Consider the following 7,463-nt stretch of genomic DNA (forward strand, 5'->3'; position numbering starts at 1 on the left):
CCGCAAAGAAGGCGAGATGGAACGCCGGCCGCGGGAGGCGCCATAACTAGGTTGGGCGCGCATTACCTAGCGGGTGCGATCATACCAGCACTAACGCACCGGATCCCATCAGAACTCCGAAGTTAAGCGTGCTTGGGCGAGAGTAGTACTAGGATGGGTGACCCCCTGGGAAGTCCTCGTGTTGCACCCCTCTTTTTTGCCCCGGGCTTGAGCGTTATGTTTCTTACTTTCAGACGCCTCGGCCCTATTTTACCCGTAGGGTAGGAATAACCTTTGATTTCTCGACGCCGAGACCCGGGCTGGGGCTGGGTCCCGCGTAGCGCAGTAGTATTTCCGTCCGTAAGTGTGAGGACAACGGAAGGAGAGTCCCCCGCGGCCGAACCTGACGTACTGCCGTGGCGGTCGGCCGCCGCGAAGAAGACGAGATGGAACGCCGGCCGTGGGAGGCGGCGTAACTAGCTTGGGCGGGCATTCCCTAGCGGGTGCGATCATACCAGCACGAACGCACCGGATCCCATCTCTCGGCCCTATTTTACCCGTAGGGTAGGCATTCCTTTTCGATTTCTCGACGCCGAGACCGGTGCTGGGGCTGGGTCCTACGTAGCGCGTTCGAGAGTAATTCCGTCCGTAAGTGTTGCACCGCTGGGAAGTCCTCGTGTTGCACCCCTCTTTTTGCCCCCGGGCTTGAGCGTTCTGTCCTTACTTTCAGACGCCCCGGCCCTACTTTACCCGTCGGGTAGGCTATAACGTTTTGATTTCTCGACGCCGAGACCCGGGCTGGGGCTGGGTCCCGCGTAGCGCAGTAATTCCGTCCGTACGTGTGAGGACAACGGAGGGAGAGTCCCCCGCGGCCGAACCTGAGGTACTACCGTGGCGCGTCGGCCGCCGCAAAGAAGGCGAGATGGAACGCCGGCCGCGGGAGGCGCCATAACTAGGTTGGGCGCGCATTACCTAGCGGGTGCGATCATACCAGCACTAACGCACCGGATCCCATCAGAACTCCGAAGTTAAGCGTGCTTGGGCGAGAGTAGTACTAGGATGGGTGACCCCCTGGGAAGTCCTCGTGTTGCACCCCTCTTTTTTGCCCCCGGGCTTGAGCGTTATGTTTCTTACTTTCAGACGCCTCGGCCCTATTTTACCCGTAGGGTAGGAATAACCTTTTGATTTCTCGACGCCGAGACCCGGGCTGGGGCTGGGTCCCGCGTAGCGCAGTAATTCCGTCCGTAAGTGTGAGGACAACGGAAGGAGAGTCCCCCGCGGCCGAACCTGACGTACTGCCGTGGCGGTCGGCCGCCGCGAAGAAGACGAGATGGAACGCCGGCCGTGGGAGGCGGCGTAACTAGCTTGGGCGGGCATTCCCTAGCGGGTGCGATCATACCAGCACGAACGCACCGGATCCCATCTCTCGGCCCTATTTTACCCGTAGGGTAGGCATTCCTTTTCGATTTCTCGACGCCGAGACCGGTGCTGGGGCTGGGTCCTACGTAGCGCGTTCGAGAGTAATTCCGTCCGTAAGTGTTGCACCGCTGGGAAGTCCTCGTGTTGCACCCCTCTTTTTGCCCCCGGGCTTGAGCGTTCTGTCCTTACTTTCAGACGCCCCGGCCCTACTTTACCCGTCGGGTAGGCTATAACGTTTTGATTTCTCGACGCCGAGACCCGGGCTGGGGCTGGGTCCCGCGTAGCGCAGTAATTCCGTCCGTACGTGTGAGGACAACGGAGGGAGAGTCCCCCGCGGCCGAACCTGAGGTACTACCGTGGCGCGTCGGCCGCCGCAAAGAAGGCGAGATGGAACGCCGGCCGCGGGAGGCGCCATAACTAGGTTGGGCGCGCATTACCTAGCGGGTGCGATCATACCAGCACTAACGCACCGGATCCCATCAGAACTCCGAAGTTAAGCGTGCTTGGGCGAGAGTAGTACTAGGATGGGTGACCCCCTGGGAAGTCCTCGTGTTGCACCCCTCTTTTTTGCCCCCGGGCTTGAGCGTTATGTTCTTACTTTCAGACGCCTCGGCCCTATTTTACCCGTAGGGTAGGAATAACCTTTTGATTTCTCGACGCCGAGACCCGGGCTGGGGCTGGGTCCCGTAGTAGCGCAGTAATTCCGTCCGTAAGTGTGAGGACAACGGAAGGAGAGTCCCCCGCGGCCGAACCTGACGTACTGCCGTGGCGGTCGGCCGCCGCGAAGAAGACGAGATGGAACGCCGGCCGTGGGAGGCGGCGTAACTAGCTTGGGCGGGCATTCCCTAGCGGGTGCGATCATACCAGCACGAACGCACCGGATCCCATCTCTCGGCCCTATTTTACCCGTAGGGTAGGCATTCCTTTTCGATTTCTCGACGCCGAGACCGGTGCTGGGGCTGGGTCCTACGTAGCGCGTTCGAGAGTAATTCCGTCCGTAAGTGTTGCACCGCTGGGAAGTCCTCGTGTTGCACCCCTCTTTTTGCCCCCGGGCTTGAGCGTTCTGTCCTTACTTTCAGACGCCCCGGCCCTACTTTACCCGTCGGGTAGGCTATAACGTTTTGATTTCTCGACGCCGAGACCCGGGCTGGGGCTGGGTCCCGCGTAGCGCAGTAATTCCGTCCGTACGTGTGAGGACAACGGAGGGAGAGTCCCCCGCGGCCGAACCTGAGGTACTACCGTGGCGCGTCGGCCGCCGCAAAGAAGGCGAGATGGAACGCCGGCCGCGGGAGGCGCCATAACTAGGTTGGGCGCGCATTACCTAGCGGGTGCGATCATACCAGCACTAACGCACCGGATCCCATCAGAACTCCGAAGTTAAGCGTGCTTGGGCGAGAGTAGTACTAGGATGGGTGACCCCCTGGGAAGTCCTCGTGTTGCACCCCTCTTTTTTGCCCCCGGGCTTGAGCGTTATGTTTCTTACTTTCAGACGCCTCGGCCCTATTTTACCCGTAGGGTAGGAATAACCTTTTGATTTCTCGACGCCGAGACCCGGGCTGGGGCTGGGTCCCGCGTAGCGCAGTAGTAATTCCGTCCGTAAGTGTGAGGACAACGGAAGGAGAGTCCCCCGCGGCCGAACCTGACGTACTGCCGTGGCGGTCGGCCGCCGCGAAGAAGACGAGATGGAACGCCGGCCGTGGGAGGCGGCGTAACTAGCTTGGGCGGGCATTCCCTAGCGGGTGCGATCATACCAGCACGAACGCACCGGATCCCATCTCTCGGCCCTATTTTACCCGTAGGGTAGGCATTCCTTTTCGATTTCTCGACGCCGAGACCGGTGCTGGGGCTGGGTCCTACGTAGCGCGTTCGAGAGTAATTCCGTCCGTAAGTGTTGCACCGCTGGGAAGTCCTCGTGTTGCACCCCTCTTTTTGCCCCCGGGCTTGAGCGTTCTGTCCTTACTTTCAGACGCCCCGGCCCTACTTTACCCGTCGGGTAGGCTATAACGTTTTGATTTCTCGACGCCGAGACCCGGGCTGGGGCTGGGTCCCGCGTAGCGCAGTAAGTAATTCCGTCCGTACGTGTGAGGACAACGGAGGGAGAGTCCCCCGCGGCCGAACCTGAGGTACTACCGTGGCGCGTCGGCCGCCGCAAAGAAGGCGAGATGGAACGCCGGCCGCGGGAGGCGCCATAACTAGGTTGGGCGCGCATTACCTAGCGGGTGCGATCATACCAGCACTAACGCACCGGATCCCATCAGAACTCCGAAGTTAAGCGTGCTTGGGCGAGAGTAGTACTAGGATGGGTGACCCCCTGGGAAGTCCTCGTGTTGCACCCCTCTTTTTTGCCCCCGGGCTTGAGCGTTATGTTCTTACTTTCAGACGCCTCGGCCCTATTTTACCCGTAGGGTAGGAATAACCTTTTGATTTCTCGACGCCGAGACCCGGGCTGGGGCTGGGTCCCGCGTAGCGCAGTAATTCCGTCCGTAAGTGTGAGGACAACGGAAGGAGAGTCCCCCGCGGCCGAACCTGACGTACTGCCGTGGCGGTCGGCCGCCGCGAAGAAGACGAGATGGAACGCCGGCCGTGGGAGGCGGCGTAACTAGCTTGGGCGGGCATTCCCTAGCGGGTGCGATCATACCAGCACGAACGCACCGGATCCCATCTCTCGGCCCTATTTTACCCGTAGGGTAGGCATTCCTTTTCGATTTCTCGACGCCGAGACCGGTGCTGGGGCTGGGTCCTACGTAGCGCGTTCGAGAGTAATTCCGTCCGTAAGTGTTGCACCGCTGGGAAGTCCTCGTGTTGCACCCCTCTTTTTGCCCCCGGGCTTGAGCGTTCTGTCCTTACTTTCAGACGCCCCGGCCCTACTTTACCCGTCGGGTAGGCTATAACGTTTTGATTTCTCGACGCCGAGACCCGGGCTGGGGCTGGGTCCCGCGTAGCGCAGTAGTAATCCGTCCGTACGTGTGAGGACAACGGAGGGAGAGTCCCCCGCGGCCGAACCTGAGGTACTACCGTGGCGCGTCGGCCGCCGCAAAGAAGGCGAGATGGAACGCCGGCCGCGGGAGGCGCCATAACTAGGTTGGGCGCGCATTACCTAGCGGGTGCGATCATACCAGCACTAACGCACCGGATCCCATCAGAACTCCGAAGTTAAGCGTGCTTGGGCGAGAGTAGTACTAGGATGGGTGACCCCCTGGGAAGTCCTCGTGTTGCACCCCTCTTTTTTGCCCCCGGGCTTGAGCGTTATGTTTCTTACTTTCAGACGCCTCGGCCCTATTTTACCCGTAGGGTAGGAATAACCTTTTGATTTCTCGACGCCGAGACCCGGGCTGGGGCTGGGTCCCGCGTAGCGCAGTAATTCCGTCCGTAAGTGTGAGGACAACGGAAGGAGAGTCCCCCGCGGCCGAACCTGACGTACTGCCGTGGCGGTCGGCCGCCGCGAAGAAGACGAGATGGAACGCCGGCCGTGGGAGGCGGCGTAACTAGCTTGGGCGGGCATTCCCTAGCGGGTGCGATCATACCAGCACGAACGCACCGGATCCCATCTCTCGGCCCTATTTTACCCGTAGGGTAGGCATTCCTTTTCGATTTCTCGACGCCGAGACCGGTGCTGGGGCTGGGTCCTACGTAGCGCGTTCGAGAGTAATTCCGTCCGTAAGTGTTGCACCGCTGGGAAGTCCTCGTGTTGCACCCCTCTTTTTGCCCCCGGGCTTGAGCGTTCTGTCCTTACTTTCAGACGCCCCGGCCCTACTTTACCCGTCGGGTAGGCTATAACGTTTTGATTTCTCGACGCCGAGACCCGGGCTGGGGCTGGGTCCCGCGTTAGCGCAGTAATTCCGTCCGTACGTGTGAGGACAACGGAGGGAGAGTCCCCCGCGGCCGAACCTGAGGTACTACCGTGGCGCGTCGGCCGCCGCAAAGAAGGCGAGATGGAACGCCGGCCGCGGGAGGCGCCATAACTAGGTTGGGCGCGCATTACCTAGCGGGTGCGATCATACCAGCACTAACGCACCGGATCCCATCAGAACTCCGAAGTTAAGCGTGCTTGGGCGAGAGTAGTACTAGGATGGGTGACCCCCTGGGAAGTCCTCGTGTTGCACCCCTCTTTTTTGCCCCCGGGCTTGAGCGTTATGTTTCTTACTTTCAGACGCCTCGGCCCTATTTACCCGTAGGGTAGGAATAACCTTTTGATTTCTCGACGCCGAGACCCGGGCTGGGGCTGGGTCCCGCGTAGCGCAGTAATTCCGTCCGTAAGTGTGAGGACAACGGAAGGAGAGTCCCCCGCGGCCGAACCTGACGTACTGCCGTGGCGGTCGGCCGCCGCGAAGAAGACGAGATGGAACGCCGGCCGTGGGAGGCGGCGTAACTAGCTTGGGCGGGCATTCCCTAGCGGGTGCGATCATACCAGCACGAACGCACCGGATCCCATCTCTCGGCCCTATTTTACCCGTAGGGTAGGCATTCCTTTTCGATTTCTCGACGCCGAGACCGGTGCTGGGGCTGGGTCCTACGTAGCGCGTTCGAGAGTAATTCCGTCCGTAAGTGTTGCACCGCTGGGAAGTCCTCGTGTTGCACCCCTCTTTTTGCCCCCGGGCTTGAGCGTTCTGTCCTTACTTTCAGACGCCCCGGCCCTACTTTACCCGTCGGGTAGGCTATAACGTTTTGATTTCTCGACGCCGAGACCCGGGCTGGGGCTGGGTCCCGCGTAGCGCAGTAGTATTCCGTCCGTACGTGTGAGGACAACGGAGGGAGAGTCCCCCGCGGCCGAACCTGAGGTACTACCGTGGCGCGTCGGCCGCCGCAAAGAAGGCGAGATGGAACGCCGGCCGCGGGAGGCGCCATAACTAGGTTGGGCGCGCATTACCTAGCGGGTGCGATCATACCAGCACTAACGCACCGGATCCCATCAGAACTCCGAAGTTAAGCGTGCTTGGGCGAGAGTAGTACTAGGATGGGTGACCCCCTGGGAAGTCCTCGTGTTGCACCCCTCTTTTTTGCCCCCGGGCTTGAGCGTTATGTTTCTTACTTTCAGACGCCTCGGCCCTATTTTACCCGTAGGGTAGGAATAACCTTTTGATTTCTCGACGCCGAGACCCGGGCTGGGGCTGGGTCCCGCGTAGCGCAGTAATTCCGTCCGTAAGTGTGAGGACAACGGAAGGAGAGTCCCCCGCGGCCGAACCTGACGTACTGCCGTGGCGGTCGGGCCGCCGCGAAGAAGACGAGATGGAACGCCGGCCGTGGGAGGCGGCGTAACTAGCTTGGGCGGGCGGGCATTCCCTAGAGGGGGTGCGATCATACCAGCACGAACGCACCGGATCCCATCTCTCGGCCCTATTTTACCCGTAGGGTAGGCATTCCTTTTCGATTTCTCGACGCCGAGACCGGTGCTGGGGCTGGGTCCTACGTAGCGCGTTCGAGAGTAATTCCGTCCGTAAGTGTTGCACCGCTGGGAAGTCCTCGTGTTGCACCCCTCTTTTTGCCCCCGGGCTTGAGCGTTCTGTCCTTACTTTCAGACGCCCCGGCCTACTTTACCCGTCGGGTAGGCTATAACGTTTTGATTTCTCGACGCCGAGACCCGGGCTGGGGCTGGGTCCCGCGTAGCGCAGTAATTCCGTCCGTACGTGTGAGGACAACGGAGGGAGAGTCCCCCGCGGCCGAACCCTGAGGTACTACCGTGGCGCGTCGGCCGCCGCAAAGAAGGCGAGATGGAACGCCGGCCGCGGGAGGCGCCATAACTAGGTTGGGCGCGCATACCTAGCGGGTGTGCGATCATACCAGCACTAACGCACCGGATCCCATCAGAACTCCGAAGAAGTTAAGCGTGCTTGGCGAGAGTAGTACTAGGATGGGTGACCCCCTGGGAAGTCCTCGTGTTGCACCCCTCTTTTTTGCCCCCGGGCTTGAGCGTTATGTTTCTTACTTTCAGACGCCTAGGCCCTATTTACCCGTAGGGTAGGAATAAACCTTTTGATTTCTCGACGCCGAGACCCGGGCTGGGGCTGGGTGTCCGCGTTAGCGAGTATGTAACGTCCGTAAGTGTGAGGACAACGAAGGAGAGTCCC

General features: G+C 60.6%; 9 non-coding genes across 9 annotated transcripts; all 9 read left to right on the forward strand.

Moving 5' to 3' along the window:
- Positions 1-71: 71 nt before the first annotated feature.
- Positions 72-190, forward strand: LOC127244653 (5S ribosomal RNA). Its single transcript, XR_007837285.1, has one exon. It is a non-coding gene; the product is annotated as a 5S ribosomal RNA (ribosomal RNA).
- Positions 191-956: 766 nt separating this feature from the next.
- LOC127244655 (5S ribosomal RNA) lies at positions 957-1,075 on the forward strand. Its single transcript, XR_007837287.1, has one exon. It is a non-coding gene; the product is annotated as a 5S ribosomal RNA (ribosomal RNA).
- A 765-nt stretch (positions 1,076-1,840) lies between these two features.
- LOC127244656 (5S ribosomal RNA) lies at positions 1,841-1,959 on the forward strand. Its single transcript, XR_007837288.1, has one exon. It is a non-coding gene; the product is annotated as a 5S ribosomal RNA (ribosomal RNA).
- Positions 1,960-2,724: 765 nt separating this feature from the next.
- On the forward strand, positions 2,725-2,843 carry LOC127244657 (5S ribosomal RNA). The gene has a single exon (XR_007837289.1). It is a non-coding gene; the product is annotated as a 5S ribosomal RNA (ribosomal RNA).
- A 772-nt stretch (positions 2,844-3,615) lies between these two features.
- LOC127244658 (5S ribosomal RNA) lies at positions 3,616-3,734 on the forward strand. Its single transcript, XR_007837290.1, has one exon. It is a non-coding gene; the product is annotated as a 5S ribosomal RNA (ribosomal RNA).
- A 766-nt stretch (positions 3,735-4,500) lies between these two features.
- On the forward strand, positions 4,501-4,619 carry LOC127244659 (5S ribosomal RNA). Its single transcript, XR_007837291.1, has one exon. It is a non-coding gene; the product is annotated as a 5S ribosomal RNA (ribosomal RNA).
- A 766-nt stretch (positions 4,620-5,385) lies between these two features.
- LOC127244660 (5S ribosomal RNA) lies at positions 5,386-5,504 on the forward strand. Its single transcript, XR_007837292.1, has one exon. It is a non-coding gene; the product is annotated as a 5S ribosomal RNA (ribosomal RNA).
- Positions 5,505-6,270: 766 nt separating this feature from the next.
- Positions 6,271-6,389, forward strand: LOC127244661 (5S ribosomal RNA). Its single transcript, XR_007837293.1, has one exon. It is a non-coding gene; the product is annotated as a 5S ribosomal RNA (ribosomal RNA).
- Positions 6,390-7,162: 773 nt separating this feature from the next.
- LOC127244663 (5S ribosomal RNA) lies at positions 7,163-7,283 on the forward strand. The gene has a single exon (XR_007837295.1). It is a non-coding gene; the product is annotated as a 5S ribosomal RNA (ribosomal RNA).
- Positions 7,284-7,463: the final 180 nt, after the last annotated feature.

This window comes from Andrographis paniculata, unplaced genomic scaffold (assembly GCF_009805555.1).
Source record: "Andrographis paniculata isolate CXL003 unplaced genomic scaffold, ASM980555v1 Contig211END, whole genome shotgun sequence".
Classification (NCBI taxonomy): domain Eukaryota; kingdom Viridiplantae; phylum Streptophyta; class Magnoliopsida; order Lamiales; family Acanthaceae; genus Andrographis; species Andrographis paniculata.